At 37.5% G+C, this 19901-nt stretch overlaps 1 protein-coding gene and 1 pseudogene across 2 annotated transcripts in view; both read left to right on the top strand.

Annotated features, from left to right (window-relative positions):
- Positions 1-19901, top strand: part of Akap19 (A-kinase anchoring protein 19) — a 204635-nt gene that overhangs the window by 115410 nt on the left and 69324 nt on the right. Inside the window, exons 3-4 of one of the 2 annotated variants that reach the window (XM_087210710.1) lie at positions 16739-16874; positions 18832-18982. The exons of the other annotated variant lie outside the window; for it this stretch is intronic. The gene's annotated coding sequence lies outside the window, so the exon portion shown is untranslated. The remainder of the gene's footprint in view (positions 1-16738; positions 16875-18831; positions 18983-19901) is intronic. 2 annotated transcript variants of the gene reach the window in all.
- The window catches only part of LOC101700046 (mitochondrial import inner membrane translocase subunit Tim21-like), a 38020-nt pseudogene continuing 29867 nt past the window's right edge, over positions 11749-19901 (top strand).

Raw genomic sequence — 19901 nt, forward strand, 5'->3', positions numbered from 1 at the left:
CTGAAATTCTATTTCCTCAAGCCTCTGTCCTTACACCTATCTACCCCCTTCTTGCAGCAGATGATTTCATCTACTCCATCTACTTCATCTACTTACAGAGAATAACATACTCTCAGAGAGATATCATACTCTTTAAATATCAACTTTACAATCCTATCTGTATCTTCATGCATCCTTCCTCTTTCCCTCTTATTAGAATGTTATCTCCCAGGGCCGGGGATTTAGCTCAGTGGTTCCGCTGCCTGCCTCACAAGCGCAAGGTCCCGAGTTTGATCCCCCGTACCCCCCACAAAAAAGAATGTTATCTCCCCTGTCAAAAAACTAGCAGTGGAACAACAGCTGGAGGGAAAATTATTATCAAGGATGCCTTTTCCTCCTTAAGAAGGAATGTATTTCAGAATACTTATTTGCTGATGGGAAGGATACCCAAACAGACTGAAGTTACTGCAGAAAGGAAGCATAATTGGCAACACGAAGGTCCCCAGTTCAATCCATAAGCAAGTATTATCAAATTAATTGCCTGAATCTCTCTTATGTTCATTCACTTTTACCTATTCTCATTGTCATTACTTTGATTCAGGCCACCAACATAAATAACTGCACACTTCTCACCACATCTATCCTATTTTGGATCCAATGTTGTCTCTATTCCATATTTTTAAAAAATTAAAACTTTTAACTTAAAATTGTTCAATAGCTGCCCATTTGCTCTGAAGAAAAATCTAAATTCTTAATATGGTTTAGATTGAGAATGTCCCCCCAAAGCCTCCTGAGCGCATAGGAGGAGCTTTTGGAATGTGATTGAATCATGTGATATAACTGACTTGCTGTGAGGAACTAGGGTCTGCTTGTAAAAAGTGAGCTTCCTCCATGGCTCTTCTTTCTCTCTCAGCTTCCTGGCCACCATGATGTGAGCCACTTTTCTCCACCATGCCCCTCTGCAGGCCATTTCTGCCTTCGAGTTGGCTAACTGTGGACTAAACTGTGAGCCAAAATAAACCTTTCCTTCTTTAAATTGTGAGTGTCAGATTTTGTATCTTTATGACAGGGAAAGTGGCTGAGACACTTAACATAGTCTATAGAACTCTATCTTACTCTTCAACCTTATCTCATGCCCTTTTTCCTCTTTAGACTTTGTAGTTTTATAAATACTTAGAAATCATAGGTGCTCTATAAATGCTTTCTATGAGTGAGTATGTTTTTAAAACACTTTCTCAAACTAATCGTGTTGTAACATGACCTGATGGGAAACATGCTCTAAAATCAGAATAACATATGACTAAAACTTCTTTAAGTGTCTAACTGAACCTGAAATCATGATAGATAGTCCCACAAGTCTCAGAACTATAGAGTGACCTCATAGTCAGAATCCTATCCCTGAACAGCTCCCAGCATTGTTGCAACCAGATATCAACCTTAAAACCTGAGATAGATTCTAGTAACCTCCCCGAAAGGAGAATCCAAATATCAGTGCCTGGGAAGAAAGCTTGAACTGAGCTACTTAGATAAATCTGGAAGTCATAAAGGGTTATTCTGAATTTGAAATGGAGACAAAGGGAATTCTGCCCATCAGCCTAGGTAAACATTAACAGGTTTATTAGTATTCCAGGATCATGAATGAGAAAATGTCATTTACAAGAAATCGAAACCCTAGGCCTATGTCATGCACAAATTGGGAGTCTGAAATTGCATTAACTGTGTGGAGAAGAGTTGAAGCTGAGAAATCAACCTACAAAGGGATCTAGTTCATTCAGTAAAGCTGAGACAGCAGAAAAGTACCCCGTAGACTGTCCTCACCGAGAACTCTCTTCTCTTGACCAGATCATGATCAGAATGGAAAAGCATGCCATAAAGCACACAACTTTGTGTTAGAGCCAGCAAATGAAAGAAGTAAAAGTCAAAGCTTTGAAAGAGTAGAATCATGTGAAATAGATATTAACAAAATACATTTAAAATATTCAAGTGGATGAAGGAGGGATTACTGACTATAAGGGAAGAAAAGAACCATGGGGTAAAAGTAAAGATTTGAAAAAATCTTTTAGTAAATTTAGCAATAAAATAATGTTCTGTCCCATCCCAAGGCTTTTGTAAATGTTCTAATCTCTAATTGACACTCATACCTTTCTTTTTCTCCTTCAATTTCCTACTTATTTTTTATAGTCTCATTGATAAAGGGCCCTAAAGGAGCCCTTTACTGGCATTGGTTTCCTCCATCATAAACATTTGTGGCTCCTTCACCTCTCTTTTTAGTTACACTTATGGGAGTGACAATTTCTTGCTCAGTGTGTGTCTTAGGTATATGACCATAATGGCATGTGCCATTTCTGCCTGGTTTTCTACCTTAATCCCCAGTGCTCAGCTAAGTGTTTAGCATATGGGATTTTGACAAGGGAGCTACACACCCTAGCATCATCTCAGCTTACCCTTACTGCCTCAAGTAATTATTAACAGTCTCTTCGCTGTTCTTCACCCAATTTGAGTAATAAGTTGTAAAGATACCCTAAATTATTGGGTAATTGATTTACTGAACCAAAATGCCTAATTCATTATCACCCTCGATTCCTATTCTTCACATCTTATTGAGACCCCTAGTTTATTTGATTGCTCTTCTTTTCTTCTAAATTATAAACTCTCCAGACCTAATTTAATTTAATTTCTCACCTGAGGAAGCTTAGACTGAGCTCTTTCTTGCTATTCTTATTTTTCCCTACCCTACAACCTTTCAAATCTCTAGATCTGAAATAATCCAATTTATTTGCTTCTTTACCTGCATTGTTATATTTTTTTTCCCTCTAGCAGCAAAATGAGTTGATTCCACTGCAGATTGATTGGTTCCAATCTCAGCTGCGCTGTTAGGGATTCCTAGCTATGTCTCTAAACTCCTGGCAGACAGCAAACATGCCACAGACTAGCACTGATCACACTGTCTTGGAAGTTGAGCTCGTAAGTGTGTTTGTCCTACTAAGCAGAATTCCTTGAGGATAGAGATCTTCTCTTATTCATTTCTATTCCTCTAGTACACAGCAGATTTCCTAGCACATGGGGAGTGCTAGAAATAAGTGCTTCATAAACAAGTGAATAAGGACTGGAATGAATGACAGGGCACTAAAGTAAGAAGCATAGGTAGGAACAAAAGAAATCATGCATGTTGTGTGGCAAGATTAGAACCTGGCTTATAAACTTTTAAAAATATGGTTAAAGACCAAACGTAAAAAAAAAAGCAAATGTATGTTTCTTATATGTGAGGCATATAAGATATCATCATTAAAGTTATAGATATACCATAATAGAATTTAGCCATATTTCTGTGTTTACACCTAACTTGGCTCATATGCCTATCTATTATGTGTTCTAAGGAATCAAAATGGCTTTGACACTATGGATATCTGAAAATTGTGTCACTGGAGATGGTCAGTGTATATAGTCTAATGTATTTTGAATATATATGTGTATATATCAGTTTTACTGAGCTTCTGTGATTTCTACCCTAGAAAAATGTCCTTCCTGCATTCCCAGCCATCTGTGGCATTATGTCGAAGTACACATCCTAATCCTATTCTAATCCTATTCCTCATCATCCCTCCCACTCTGTTTGCCCTATCCTACTTCCACTGATATCCATATGATTAATTGTTGTCTAACTATTGACCATTGACAGTTTTTAAACTTTCTGTCTTCTCTTCTTATTATCTATTAGCTTGATTCCTAGAGGATTCTTATTTTGGCAACCAGGAGGCCTTTATCTCTTCAGTTCAGATTAATTATCGTCTGTGTAAATTCTCATCACAGTCCAACTGAGATATCTTAGAGCAATCATTATCCTAAATATCCAGGAAATTAAGTAGTTTCAACTAAATGGTTTTGTGTGGCTAAATTCTTTGTCTCAAAAATCTAAAAGAACAAAAAGTAGTAATAGTTCAAGAAGACATGTTTTTACCTTAGGATGTAAAATTAACAATTAATCTAGCAACAGTGTGCTTCTTGTTGTCATAATGTTAAATGGTAACCATCACTGGAGAACAGCTTAAATTCACCCAACTGAGGAGATTCTATTCCTAGATCGTCCTCTTCTGCCAACAAGAAACATAAGCTGCCGCGAGAAGAGTTGAAACTAGAGACTGCCAAGTAATCTTTGGCAACTGTGTGAGCTACCTCTAGGTGTACTGAAAAGAAGAGCCATATTTATATGGAATAATATTCATCTTACTCAAATATCTATGCTATTATGTTTCTATGTTATTAGTTAAATGTTTATTACTCTCTTTCTATGTGAGAGGCAGGGTAATGTAGTGGAAAGAGCATTCAGACCACCTGGGGTTGTAATTGATTCTGATAGTTGCTAGGTGTGTGACCTTTGGCGAGTCACCAAATGTATCGGAGACTATGTCTTCATCTGTGAAATGGGAAGAATAACACTAACTTCACCGAGTTGTCAAGATAATGAATAAAAAAGATGTTCTAAGTACCTGACAGAACATTTGGCCTAAAATTGGCAGCTATTTAAAACAAGTTTTCATTAAAGTGTTCATTCCATATTTCTTTTTGTCTTCTTATTTATCCATATGTACTGGGTCTCAGCATTTCAAATTGTAGAAGAAAGTGAAAAGGATGTTTATTTTAGCTTTTAAAACATGGCAGCAGGCTGGTTTGCCAATAAGAGTAGGCTATTTCAATGAGTCTATTTGATTTCAGGATGATGTCCAGCCTCATCCTTCAGCAGCTGAGTACTGCTTGTTCCAGAAGTGCATTGCTGAAAGAGTGGAGTCATCCACAGTTGGGTGTGGGTGCTTCAAGAAATCAATGCCAGGACACAGTTTTGGAAACATGGTCATCCAGTAGCATTACTATTCTATGCAAAGAAACTCAACCAAACAATGTGAGGTGATGCAAAAGAAGAGATCAATGAATAGAATTTTACAGTATCAGAAATATTTATGTCTGAACTACCAAGGTTTTAAATATTATTAAAGATCACACTCCAACGCCTTAACTTTATGGATGAAGAAACTGGGGCCTAGACAAGCTAAGTAACGTGCCCACATTAACAAAGCCAGCTTTGTTTACTGAAGTTAGTACATTTCCTACTAAACCGTTTGGTGACACAATTTCTGTTCTATGCAGAAATTGAGAGACCTTGTCCAAACAACAATTCAGAAAGACATATAAGTTGACATAATCACTTAGAGTTTTAGAAAGAACACTAACTTACTATAATATGCTGTTTACTACAAAAAATGTGTGGGAAGACCACAAGTTACTCTCTGATTTGACTGGGAATTATTTCTGGCACCAAAATGGCAAACACCTCGGGTAAGAGGTGGATATTCCTGAAGTAATGCTGAAGTGATTGAAATGACTGGATTCAGGGAGAATGAATGAGAGCTTCACCTAAGATCATAATCTTGGCATCCCGTTTGTGAAATCCATAGGAACGTATGAGAGTGATGTATTGGGATCAGGAAAAGAAGGCAAGATTAAGAAGTTAGAATGGAAAGCAAGTGAGGGAGGTGGATTAAAGGCTCTGTGACCTACCTGAAGTTTGTTGTTTGAGCGCTCTAGGATTTTTAATAAAATTTTGTGAAGGTATCATTTCAAGACATAAAAGAAAATAATTTTCTTCGAAAAATTTTTAAACATAAAATTTTAATATCCAAAAACAACAAGGGCCTACTAGGTCAGCTAGAACTATAGCTGAAATTTGTCTTAATTTTAAAAAATTTTTACAGGAGAAAGGTAAAATCTAGCTCTGCCTTTTGAAATTTTTATTTGAGATTTTTACTTTCTTTACCTTCTGATTACTTCTTAGTACTAGTTTGTAATTTTGTGGGAGAAATGAAGGAAGAATTTGTATTTATAAAGTGTGCTGTTATATAGTATTCTTGAATTAACCATGAAATTTTTATTTCCTGCCTTTCAAATTTCATTGATTTTTTTGTACAGGGTATTCCAAGTCCAAGAGGAAAAATGTAGTTGTGTTGTGCAATACAGGAAAACTGGGCAATCCAGAGTCATAATTGTAGGGTCACCAAAGTAGAGCTGAAGGAGTTATGGTAACAAAGCACTCCAGCAGATGTAAAAGGTCTATCTAGAGTTCACCAGGCTTGGGTATAACATTTATTTGTAATTCCAACATTATAATTGCCTGCAGCTCCCAACCTGCCTTTGGCTTCTGTAGTATTTTCTCGAGGTTTTTCTAAAATTGTCCCAAGAACTGTCAGACAGGTTCCTTCCTCATCAGACCTCCATGCCACCACCTCTGTAGGCAGAAGCCTCCTGAGATCCTCAGGGGGAGGGTCACACAGCCTCTCACGAAATCCAAAACTCCAGCAGACCCTTCACTGGTAATGTTTCTCCACCACATGCCAGCCTCTAGGGAAGGGGCACTCTTCTTCATTTGGCCACTCTGTCCTAGGCTGGAATGGCCTCTTCCCAAGGCCCAGATAATTTCCATGTCCAGGGAGAAGAAAATGCTCCCCACTCACCTGAAAAATAAGAAGTCTTAAGTTCCTATTGTCTATCCCAGGATCTGCATCTTTCAGGGTTCTTTTAATGAGACTGACCATTTTTTTTTGAAGAAACCTGTAATTTCAAGGTATGTACTGGCCCTATGAGCCCTAGGGAAATGGACTACATATAGCAAAATGAAATGTCTAAAAATCAGTTTAATTTAGACACCCATGGTGCTACTGTAAGTGCCACTTACTGAGAGTATGATTGGTCATAGGGTGCCATACATTGAGGCTTTCAAAATTTAGCATGCATCATTAATACCTGGAGTGTTTCTTAAAACAGAGATTGCTGGACCCCAGTTCCAGATCTTCTGACTCAGTAGGTTTGACAAACAGTCTGAGCATTTGGATTTTTAAAAATCCCTGGGTGACACTGATGCTATTGAGGCAGCAACCACATTTCAACAACCATTGGTTACACTGTGGATGAACCTAGAGAGAATTACAACAGAACATAATAATGCAACATCAGAATGTCTGAATTACTACTCGGTGATACACCTGTTCCCACAAATATCACAGAGTAAAGGTATATTTGGCCAAGGAATATAAAGCTAGATTGTAGTAAGTTGAAAGTTGCTTTTATCTTAAAAAGTGACAGCACTGAGGAGATTCCATCTTATTCCAGAAAGAATGGCTATCATCAAGAAATTAACCAATAACAGCTGCTAGCAAGGCTGTGGGGAAAAAAATCCATCTCCATTATTGGAGGGAGTGTAAATTGGTACAGCCACTATGGAAATCAGTCTGAATTTTCCTCAAACAAAAAAACAACTCCTAAAACTAGAGATTCCATTTGACTCAACTATTCCTAATAAGTTAAAAGCATCATTACCACAGTGATATACACATACCCATGTTTATAGAAACACAACTTACAATAGCTAAAACTTGGAAACAGCCCATATGCCCATCATCAGATGAATGGATAAAGAAAATGTATTTATATACAGTGGAGTACTACTCTGCCATAAAGAAGGATAAACTTGAGTCATTTTTAGGTAAATAGATACACCCAGAGACCATAATTTTATATGAAATAAACTAGACACACAAGTTTAAATATTGCATTCTTTCTCCTGTGTGATAAACTCAAAGGGTAAATCAGGAGCAAAATGGAGGATAAATATTGGGAAGTAGGAAGAAGATGCTCAAATGTGAAGGGAAAAAGGAAGGAAGGGAAAAGGGATTTTAAAAAGAGAATGGAAGGAAAAAAATGGAAATGAAGCTTTTGTTAATGGGAAGGAGAAGAAGGGTTGGTGGGAAGGAAGGGGAATAGGAAAAATGAAGAAATAAGATATATTATGTAAAGGTACAAAGTCCCTATGATGAATGAGATCATTATGTATGGCAAATACGTACTGATAAAAATAATTTTAAAATGACAGTATTTCAGGCAAAATGTCACAGCGTGAGATGGTGAATCATCTCAGAAACCTCCAAGTATCTCACTGGTATCAACACTATCCAAATTTTCACAGAGAATAAAGAGCATTTTTTTCCAGACCCATCTAAAACAGCAGTCTGCATCCAGTTCCATCTGCATCTAGTTCCTCTTGGGACATTAGGGAGTGAGTTAAGTATTTTTGTTTTCTTTAAAGGCCCTTTTCTAATAGCTAATCCTGGATTATCTCAGACTTTCCTCGGGTGTAAGTTGAAATCAGAGTGCAATAATGAATGGATAATAATGATTTAAATATAAGCTGAAAAAATACAGTCGTAGATAACAGAATGGCAAGAAAATTAACAATATACTTCATCCTTTTATATAGAATGATTATGTCACTTCTGTAACATGGCTATTTATTATAAAAGATTTTCTTAGTCTCAAAACTTATCTAGAAGTTAGAAACCATGAATCTAGGAAGCTAAAGTCTGGGGAATGAAATGCTTTGGCCACGTCCTATAGCTGTTATGGATGCTGGCTCTTTCTCTTGCTGCATTTTCCATCTCTCAGAACTGTCACATGTAAATTTACCATAAGCAGGAGACTAAGAATGCTGGGCAAGCAAGTAAGATAGGGTTTCCACAATGCCCCAGGTGCCAAATACAGGGTGCGAGATGAGAACAACTTTCTTTATGACTCCTAATCTTTCAAAAGGGTTTTGGTAGACAATTGGAAAACACTGATTCTAATTTTATGCCAAGGGCATTGGCTTAGGCCTCTAGGAGAGCATAGAGCACCTGGGAGTACAAGGGGCAGATGAGGAAATTGATAACATGAAGGAAATTATAAATTAAGAGATGGACGAGAGCTGTCAAGTGACCCTGACTGCTTACAGAAATGCCAACTTTGAAAACAAAGCAAAGCAAAACTTGAGTTGAAGTTCATTGCTTTGCTTCTTTCCACCCCAGAAATGAAATCAGATTCCTTCTCATGGCTGAGTCCCAATACTAGTAATCAAATTACTGAGTCGTACATCATCTCAAATAGAAGACAGAGCCTCAAGTGCCCAGTGTCCATTAGCCATCAAGTGATATTGCATTAATAAACCCAAGTAGAGGTATGATATTACACTGTGAATCCATTTGGAGGATTTTTATTATTACTCTAACCTAGTGAATGTGCCAGCATCATCTCTTTCAATCCTAGGTAAACTAAGCTAGGTATTTAGAGAGATTAAGTCTTTTAGGACGAGCCTATGTTACCATTTAAGGCACTTGTGCAGTTAGTAATAATTCTCCCTGGGTCTTTAATGTTTGTCTGTAAAATGGAATAGATAGAAAAATAGATAATAGAGAAGCAGAGATATGTGTATGCCAGACATGTGTGTATGTCTGTCTGTGCACACACACCCACACACACACATTTACCCTAAAAATGCATGTTATTTTTGTTTATAAATTTTACATGTAATATATAAGCCCTGTTCTGTTTACTGTTTCACTCAACATTAGGTTTTAACATTTTTTCATGTTGCTATTTAGAATAATTTATTTCCTTGTCACTTCTGCATAAGAAAACATGGTTATAGCCTCCATTAGGCTTTATTTGTAAACTTTAGTAATATTTTACATTTTCCATACATATTTACTGTAGATTTATGGGAGGGGAGGCTCATTACTGCATTAGTGCCTTTTTCATTGCTATAGCAAAATATCTGAGGCTAGGTATAAAGAAAAGAGGTTTATCTGGCTCTTAGTTTGGGAGGTTCAAAGCTTAGAGGTTCTAAGCTGACATCTGCTCAGCCCTGGTGAGGGCCCTGTTGGCTGCTTCAGAGGGGGATGGAATCAGGGCAGGGCACATTTGAAAAGTGATCACGTGGTGACACATGAAACAGACAGACTGGGGAGGGGCCACCTTCACTCTTTTATAACAACCATCTCAAACTAACCAGAGCCTCAGAAGAGCTACGTCAGCTACTTCCAAGGGCAGCACCCTAATGACCTAGCGACCCCCTACTGGCTCCTAAAGCTTTTACACCTCGTCTTAGCACCACCATGCTAGGGACCAAACTTCTGGCACATGAACCTTTGGAAGACAGACACCCTTAACCATATCCAAACCATAGCAGCTACTCTTGTAAATGATAGTTATTCTTTGTCGAGAAAAGGAGCACTAGGGATTTTTATGTGTTAATCTCATATTAACACTTCAGAATACTTATTTCTTTGTATTTATTCATTTTGGGTCTTTTACTGACCATTACCTACAGTGTTTGTGTCAATAAAAAGTATCTCTATCTTATTCTTTTTTTTTTTTTTTTGGTACCGGGGATCGAACTCAGGTCCTTGTGTTTGTTCAGCAGGCGGCGAAACCACTGAGTTAAATCCCTGGCCCTCTTTATCTTATTCTTGAATGCTGAATGTAAGGGAATGCTTCAAAAGTTTTTCCATTAATATGATTCTTGCTATAGTCTTTTCATAACTTTTCTGAATTAAGGGAATTCTTTTTCTAGTTTTCTTAAAATCTTTTTATTATATAGTTGTTGCCTTTCATCAGATTGATTTTCTACATGTGCTGATTGATTCACGTGATTATTCTCCATTAGATCTGGCCTTTCTAGTATGAACCCTTCTGATGTATTGTTATTATTTTTCTTTATAGTACGTTGGATTCACTTGGTTAATCCTTTGGTTAGGACTTTTGTATCTATGTTTATATTGAAAAGTAGTCTATAATTTTGTTTTTCTTCTCTAACCAGCTTTGATAATGAAGACTATATTAGCATTTTAAAATGGATTAGGCAGCTTTCCCACTAACTGTACCTTACAGGTTTCTTGTGGACCTGACCTATAAAAACAGTCTAGACTTAGCCAGTTTTAGAAAGCCCCTAACTTGCTATATAATACTGGGCAATTTGCTATATTTTTCTAATGGTTCTTATACATAAAATAAGTACCAGTTGTCCTGTCTTTATAAAGTTCTAATGTGTACATAATTTAGAGAATTAAAATGTTTTATTCTTTTAAGAAAAGAAGAACTAATTAAGAGTAGTTTGAATACTTACAGTCCCCTTCTTCCTGCCATATGATTTATAATACATTATAGACATCTTTTCTATGTATTGGCAAGTTGTATACTTCTTTCTAAGCTTGGATCAGCTTACAGTATCCCATCCTTTGTGCTTCCTGTGTCATCAGACGTGTCCAAGACTTGTTTTAATGTGAAGTCTTTTACCAACAACACTTCCTCTGAGACATCTTTATCTTTTTCATTCCAACTTCTTTCCTCATTTGTGTTAAATCTGACTCTATGACAGGAAGACGAAGCCTGGAAATATTCAAACTACTCTTGATTGGTTTTTCTTTTCTTAGAATAAAACATTTTAATTTTCTATGCTTTCAATTATAGTATGCTAACTTGCTCATTTTACAAAAATTTGTAATTTTCTTATACATTTATAAAAAAGAATAAGAGAACTTTAAAATTTGACAATTTTTGTCATGAAACAATTTTAATTTTTCCCTTTGATTTTGAAGATTGTTACTGGACCCGAGTCTGTCTGCTCGCTACATGACAGGCCAGCTAAATTGAGAGACAATGTGTTCAGGCAAAGAAGATGATTTTATTCAAAAACTTAACTGATGGAGAAGATGTAGGACTGTTATCTAATGTCCATGTTGTTCCTCAGGGCCAGCAAGAAGTTTTAAAGGGATATTCAGAGAAGGGAGGACAGAGGGATGCAAATAAAATCAAGAAGTTATTCTTGAATTGCAGGCCACAAGGGTGGGCTGTCTCTGGTTGAAGCCATCCAGACTCCCAAGGTTTCTGTAACTCCGCTTCTTGTTAGCACGGATGGCCATCTTCGGCCGCCTTAGCAGCTTCCTGATGCCTGTGTGCAAGGATGCGGGCTGCTTAAGGAGTGTATTTGTACCCACTCTGTGTTTCATGACATTACTGGTAAACTGTTAGGATTTAGCAAGCCTCTGTCTTCCGGAGCTAACAAACTTTTCAATATTGAGTTAATGCTGCTACAGCATCTCTCTGCAGTTTCAGCTCTCACAGTCATTTTAAAGTCCTGCACTACCACACAAAGCAGAGATTGGTTGCATGCTAAGAAATACATCTTACAGGATTTTCGGACAGATTAAATGAAGCAGTACATGTCAACACCGACTACGAGATCTGGCATGTATTAGGCTGTTAATGAATGTTGTCTATTTATGTGATTACTACCAGTTGGTTTATGCTTTATGAATCTGGGGAAGTTGACATCATTACGTATGACTTATTTGGAAAGTATAACATGATACTCTATTAATTGTTGGCAATTATTTAAAAGTATATATTCCAAGCAAAAAATTCAAGTATTTCCTACAGGAAAAAAATTGCAATAACTATGTCCCCTCTTCAAAACAACCCACAAAGTATAAATCATTTATGGAAGAGAACTGGTACAACATTACGGGGACTTGCATCAAAAAAGTGTTAAAAGTATTCAAACACATTACAAATAAGATGCTGTTTTATTTCCTTATTTTTCGTATATCTTTGGGTTTTTTCCTTTTAAAGAGTGTCAAGTTCTTTTAAAATATGCCTTCAGGAATTAAAGAATGACTATTATATAGGCTTTGGGGGGATCCTATTAGTGAAAATGCCTATAAAGAATACAGAGAGGTGGACTTTTCTAAGGAATCAGCAAGACTGATTTCTTACATGGGGACCTGAGGATCCAAGAAAAGAATGGAAATGAAGAGAGCAGTAATTATGTACCTATTACCTAATTATTGGTCCTCTACTGAAACTAGAAGCTGAAAGTACCCATGGAATGATTCTTTTCACTACATAATCACATGCTTTGTAATGAGGCTGCCTGCAGATAACTGAGAACTTCTTGCAGGAAAATTTGTGAGTTATGATGCCCTTAAAAAATAGTGTATCTGCTATGGAATCTAGGTAGGCCCTGAACTGATGGATAAGCTGAGCTTGTATCAGCTTTTGTCTTAAAAGAGAAGTAAATTTTGTTTAACTGTTAAAATTATGAACTGCTTGTGAATAGATGCTCTAAAAGAAGCAACTGAGCTAAGACTGCAACCTAGTGGTCAATTGGTAACTGAAAAGAAGTAGATGATTTCATTCGAGGCCATGGTAAGTGGGGCATTTGTTTTCCAAGTGTGAAGGAACAAGTGAAGAAGTGTGTTTGGTTCTTTCGAAGATGGTTCTTCAACCATGGTGGGGGTGGGTGGGGAAAGGGTGCCTGTAACTAGATCCCTGGAGGTTAATTTTACGTAGTTTTTCCTACTTTATTTGAAACTTCATCACCTCCGTCTCTTGAAAGATGATGCCCTTGACAAGACCACTGTAGTTGACTCACACTAACTTGTTTTGTCAGTTCCTCTTTTATTTTTATGATTGAAGAAGTTCAGGCCATATTCTTCTCTAATTCAGGCAAGTTTTTCCTATGACATGATTATAAATGTCATTCTCATTATTCTTTGGCTCTACAACAGTGTTCAGCTTTTTAAAGTTTGATGTAATCTTTATTCCTCACAAATGCTTTTTACTAATTATAATAATTCCACTTTACATTGTATTGTATAAATATGAAAGTTCATTGACATAGTGGTACTCAGATATTATTCTTTTTAAGATAATCACTTTTTACATGAAGCAGAGAATATTCAAAGAATACATCTGTATAAGAATTTGAATCTTTTAATTGTTGGATATGTTAATCTGTTTTTGTTTTTTCTTTTGGGTACCGAGGATTGAACTCAGGGCCTTGTGCTTGCGAGGCGGGCGGCAGTACCTCTGAGCTAAATCCCCGGCCCATTAATCTGGCTTTTAAAATCTACTTGACCCTTACCTCAGTTTTCATTTCACACTAATCCTTTTTAAGCTTAAAATTGTTCAGTGTTTCTTGATTTTTGTTGTCAAATCATTTTTGTTCTATAGCATTCTAATTCTTCACTAGCTCACATTAACTTTCTTTTCGTATAGTTTTATTTTACCTGTAAAGATGTCTCTGGCTAGTGTGAGTCCTTGCTTTAGTGATCATGGAAATTAAAAGTAAAGTAATGGTATTAATTTACAGGCAAAAGGTTTTTTGAAAACTAAGAGAAAATGGTAAGGGACTTTAGCTTAAGGACCCAACAAAGATCAAGCCAGCCCCTTAACAAAAGAAAGTAAGAAAAAATAGGGAAAGGACTCCTGCCTGAGTAGCTGGCGGAGGTGGGTCGGGGGCACACTCAGATAAAGAGGACCAGGCTGACCCATCCACAAAAGAATGGAGACTAGTTTTAGGGGTACTGTGGTCAGTCCTAGTTTCGTAGCTCTGGAGAAATCCTCATGACTTGAGGGGCAGTTGAGTTTCTGAGACGATTGTTTCTGCTCAGGAGGATGATCTCATCATGGGTTGGTCTTCAAGGCTTTGCTTTCCCTGGACTCCAGGTGTTCACAGATTCAGGACCACGACTAGAGACTTGAGGTGCTGCTGTGGGAGGGTGTCTGAGCTGGACATTGTGAAAGTTGGTAATTAGATGTCCCCTTAAAGCCTGAAAAGTAATTTAGTTACTCTTATCTTGATGTCCTCAGACTTGAAGGAAGATGGGTTAGGCTTGGTAAATTTAGGGCTAATAAAGCTTGCTTTGCTACTTTTTCTTAAATGATTAATATACCTACATCCAAAGTTTTAAGGTAGTAATGGATACAAAATGAAGGCCAAACTTTACTTTGCTTTTAACTATCTATTGGGCATCCACAGGCCCAAGTGAAAAGTCAGAGGTTTTACAAAAAATAATAATAATAATTAAAAACTGTTTTAAAGTCCTAGTCTGCCTCAGAAGAAAATATAAATCCTGCTTTTATTGAGTAACAGGTTAAGGGCCTAGGAGTTAGTTTATCCTTGGTCTCTATGATGCCCTCTGATCTAATCAAAACAACCTGTGGCTTTTGTTTCTGCTTGTTCTTCCCAGATCTTTTACCTCCCCCACACACAAAGGTTGGTGCTTAGGTGTGAAGCCTGGTTATTTTGTATGCAGTAAAATCAGTCCTGTCCTTTCATAAGGATTATCAAAAGATAACACTATTAGCTTTTAAATTCCTTCTGCACTTTGGGTCTTCCACATTTAATTCAAGTGTATTTTCAGAAACTGTCTTAATTCTTTCTAGCTTGCATACCTCCAAGTTTTGGAGAATATAAATCCTTAGCACTGCCAGCTGCAGATGGCTCAGGCTTATGTGACTCACTGTGAACTCGCTGCAGGGAGCCCATCCCTGGCAATGAAATGATGCTCTCTGCATAATTTAGAGGATTCTCTCCAGTGTTACCCTAATGAAACTTTTGGATCCTCTTGTGCTTTTAAAAACAGCTTTCTGCCAAGTACAGATTTTTTGGACTTGATTTTGGATTTGATCTAGATGAGGTAAACCAAGAAATCAGCCGCTCTGTAATCGATTCAGAAGTCAGTGTTGGAGCAATGTTGAAACTGTCTCAAGAGCTTTCTCTTTTCGTATTCTCTGTGTATGAAAAAGACATTGAGATGTTTGTTAGAAAACCTGTCACACAAACACCATGGTGCATAATGTGGCACTGCAAAGGTGGTTTTTACTAAAATGAAAATCAGTGGAGTAGAATCTAAGTTCATGAATGCCATGCTGTGGGGAACAAAATAAATGCTCCTTGTATACACACACTAAATTGGAATTTGGAGGAAACAAATTAATGAAACAGCATGACTGGTCTCAGAACTATAAATTTTCAATAGATTACTTATATACCATTATGAAAAATACATGAGATTTTAATAACCTAAAATCTTTTAAAATAATTTTTAAGCCGGGGATTTAACTCAGTGGTTTCGCCGCCTGCTGCGCAAGCACAAGGACCCGAGTTCGATCCCCTGTACAAAAAAAAAAAAAAAAAAATCTTAGGGCTGGGGATTTAGCTCAGTGGTTCCGGCGCCTGCCTTGCAAGTGTAAGGTCCCAAGTTTGATCCCCAGTACCAAAATAAATAAATAAATAAAATAATAATAATAATAATTTTTAAAATTTAAGGAATACTGTTTCATGTCCTTCCTTCATAATAAAAGAATATTCATTTGTTGATTAATTTATTCATCATTCATAATAAAAGCTCCTGCATACATAATTATTCACTAGACTAAGTGTCTTGGTTATTTTCCTTGTTGCTGAGACAAAATACCCGATGCCCACAAGTTAATGGAGGAAAGGTTTATTTAGCTCACAGTTTGTAGCAGTTTCAGTCCACAGCTGGCTGGCTCCAAGGCAGGGTGGCATGGCAGAGGGGAATCGCAGAGGAGAAAAACAGTTCTTGAAAGACAGAAGGCAGCAAGCGCCAAGCAACAAGTGACAACCCTCTTTCTGTCCCTTATATCTTATCCAGGCTACCTGCCCTTAGGATGGGAGACCCCTAATCCTAACCAGAACTATGCCAAACCAATCAGTAGACTAATTTATTAAACACACATTCTTAATCCCAGCATCACACTCAGCAGCCAGCCACCTCTAAAAAAGCCCCACCTGTGATTGCATGAGTCTTTGGGGGGAAATCTAGACACAGGTCATAATAAGAAGTAACAGAATAGGATGTTAGGTAAGGGAAAAGAAAGCAAATAAATTTTAGCCCACAAAATCACAGATTTGGTGACACAAGAATGATTTAAAAAAGTATTTAAAATGTAGATACTTCTTACTTAAATGGTAGATGTGAATAAAAGACATCAAAGGAATTCTCTCTCTCTCTCTCTCTTTCTCTCTCTCTCTCTCTCTCTCTCTCTCTCTCTCTCTTTCACTTTTTCAAACTATCGGTACCTGGTGAGAAAGCATACACTGCTCATTTCCGATGTATCTGGCCGAGGGCATGCAGGCTTAGTGGAAGTCAGCTGACCACAGACCTGGACATCTTAGTGCAGCTTCCCACAGCCTCAGAGCCCTGCAGCTGTTTGCTCCACCTCCACAGGTAAGACCTTCCAGATCTTTTTTATACCAGGGACATACATTGCTATTTAGAAAGAATCTAAGCAATATGTGAGCTATTGGGAAAAAAATGAAGACATCTGGGACTTGTAGTTCTCAAGTCAAATTCAACAACAAGTTCATTCAGAGGGACAAACAGAATGAATACCCAGATGTCCATGGTTGATGTCCAGACACTAACTTTTTGCATCTTGGAAAGCCCATTTCCACTGAAATACTCTTTCTTCCTCCAACTCCATATCCCCAAATCACTACCTAGAGCAGTAGGTCAGTGAGATAGAGAGAAGTGAATGATGAATTTATGGATAATAGATCTTGAACAAGTTTCATATTTATACATTCTTAAGAGAGGTGGTCAATCTTAGAGTTAAGTAAATGTAGCTCTTAGAGTACTACAAAGTAAAAAATATATGTGAGAAAAGCACCATAAAACTTTATTCACCACATAAAATCTGTAAGAAGAAATTATATTCAAATGTTAAAGTAGAATATGAATAATTTGTGAATTTAAATCTAAGTCAAACCATTCCAAAAAAGCAATGTTTACTATCATTGGAGTTGTTTTTAAATTGAATTATATTTTTGTAACCTTATGTCAATATTATTTTTATTTTTTAAATTCCTTCTTTCACTCACCCCTCCTCCAGTAGATCCAAATGTCCATAACCAGTGTTTCCTCAAAAGCATAGTGCATACACTGCTGATGCAACATGAGATGTGTTCATCAGGTACAAGGAGTTTTTTGGGTTTTGTTTTTGTTGTTTTGCTTTTATGGTACTGGAGGTTGAACCCAAGGCTGTTACACTGAGCTACATCTCCAGACCTTTTTTATTTTGAGACAGGGTCTCACCAAGTTGCCCAGGCTGTGCTCAAACTTTCAATCCTCCTACTCCTGTCCCCCAGAGTGCTGGGATTATATGCCTGTGCCACCATGCCCGGCTAAGGAGCTTGTATCTGTATAGTCAGTTACTTAAAGTGATTAGGAACAATACAATGAAACACATTAGCCTGTGAATTCACAAATACAAAATTAAAATAAATGCATTTATGTGAAATGAAGCAAGTCAGTTTAATAAAACAAGGAGACAAGGGTACAGGTACTATTTGGCGGCGGGGGAATATGAGCGTGATACTCACTTTAATGTGGGTAATACTGTAAGGAGAGAAGCTCTGATTCTTAAGATGAAATAAGCATGTCAGTCTTGCAGTGGTTTGCATCGTGACAGTCCCCAAAGGCCCCGTGTATTGAGGCTCGGTCCCCAGAGTGGTGCTGTTGGAAGGTGGTGGAGCCTGTAAGAGATGAGCCTAGCAGGAGGTTTTGAGGTCACTGGAGATGTGCCCTTGGGGAGAATGTGGGCCCTAGCAGCTGCACTCTTCTTGCTCGTCCTCCCTCTCCTTCCCCTCCTCCCCCGTCCTCTTCCTCCCTCCTTCTTCTTCCTCTTCCTCTCCTTCCCTTCTTCCCTCCCTTCCTCTTCCTCTCCCTCCATCCCTCCATCTCTCTCTCCTTTCCTGGTTGTGAGGTGAGCACCATTGCTCTGCCATGTGCTGCCTTACCACAGGCCCAAGGCAACAGGGACAGTCCACCATGGGCTGAAACCTCTGAGAGTGTGAGTAAAAATAAACCCTTTCTGTTTATAAGTGATTGATTCGGGTATCTTGTTATAGTGCTGGGGAGATGACAACACATGTCTTTTTCCTCCAGTGGATCAAATGTCTCTTTAAGAAGAGAAGTGGGATACCAGTTTACATGGGTGTTGTTAACATTATTTAGGGCTTTCACAGACCTCATCAAATCAAACTGATACAAAAAATCCACTGAGACTTAAAATGTAATAAAAACAAATTAGTCCAAGGAATCTAAAAATGCTTGGAATGTACAGAGAATATTTTTACAGAGACACTGGATGTTGTAATAACCAAAAGTATTTGGCTGGCTACAGGTGGATTGATCTGAAGTCATAGAAGGCATCCAGCCTCCACTCAGTGACGTCAGTCCTTTTCCTAGACAAGAGGAGGGTGGGGTTCAGTAACTCTGGAGTTCTCATGCTAGCTCTGCCCAGGCCTGGTGCCGTGACCTCGCCACCATGCAAGGTAAGGTGCACAAATGCTGCATGTTCATGACTCATGGGATCTCTTCAATGGGTGTTTTATACATGTATGGTTTTTCCTCTTACATGGATTTGTCATGGACACCTGGTATGTTTACATATCTGCTTACATATGTACATGTTTATGAAGTTTATGTTACATATGCTCTACAAAAACAAAAGAAGCCAAACAACAAAACCCCTCAACACAAAAATGTACAATGGAGAAAAATGTAAGTTCTTTTTTTTTTTTTTTTTTGAGACAGGGTCTCACTTTGTAGTTCAGGCTTGAATTCACTGAGTATTCCAAGCTGGCCTTGAATATGCAGCAATCCTCCTGTCTCAGCCTCTCAAGTGCTAGGGTTACACCTGGAAGTAAGTTCCTAATATTACAACTACCTAAATGTAACATACCAAACTCAAAGACTATGAGTCTTTAGAGGCTTTTTGTTGCATGCCTACTGAGGATGCTACCCAACAGATAGTCATTGTATACTATGACTGTCTCTTTGAGTTTTGCAAAGAGTACCCTACCATATGTGTAGATTCTGAGCTTGGTAATTTTTTATTGGTATGACATAAGTAAATAAGAATATGTGTACATAGTTACCAAAATTGAAATCAAGTTACACATAATGTTACAATTGTCATATTTTTTGTCTGTGTAGAAGTCAGTATATATATATATATATATATATATATATGTCAACTGGCATATAGTTGGCCTCTGTATAAATCAGTACATGTGCATCTACCTCAATTTTTAAAGGTCACAGAACATTCTATTTTGCAGTCTTATAATTTAATCCCTTATTTATGGATTTCTAAATTATATTTAATTTTTTGCTATAATAATGTGGTAACTGAAAAATTATATGTTGTAGTGTTTCCCTCTTTTATGCTAAAATATTTCCATTATAAAA

This window comes from Heterocephalus glaber, unplaced genomic scaffold, assembly GCF_053883595.1.
Source record: "Heterocephalus glaber isolate CG9 unplaced genomic scaffold, H.glaber_assembly_v1.0 deba00001190, whole genome shotgun sequence".
NCBI lineage: Eukaryota > Metazoa > Chordata > Mammalia > Rodentia > Bathyergidae > Heterocephalus > Heterocephalus glaber.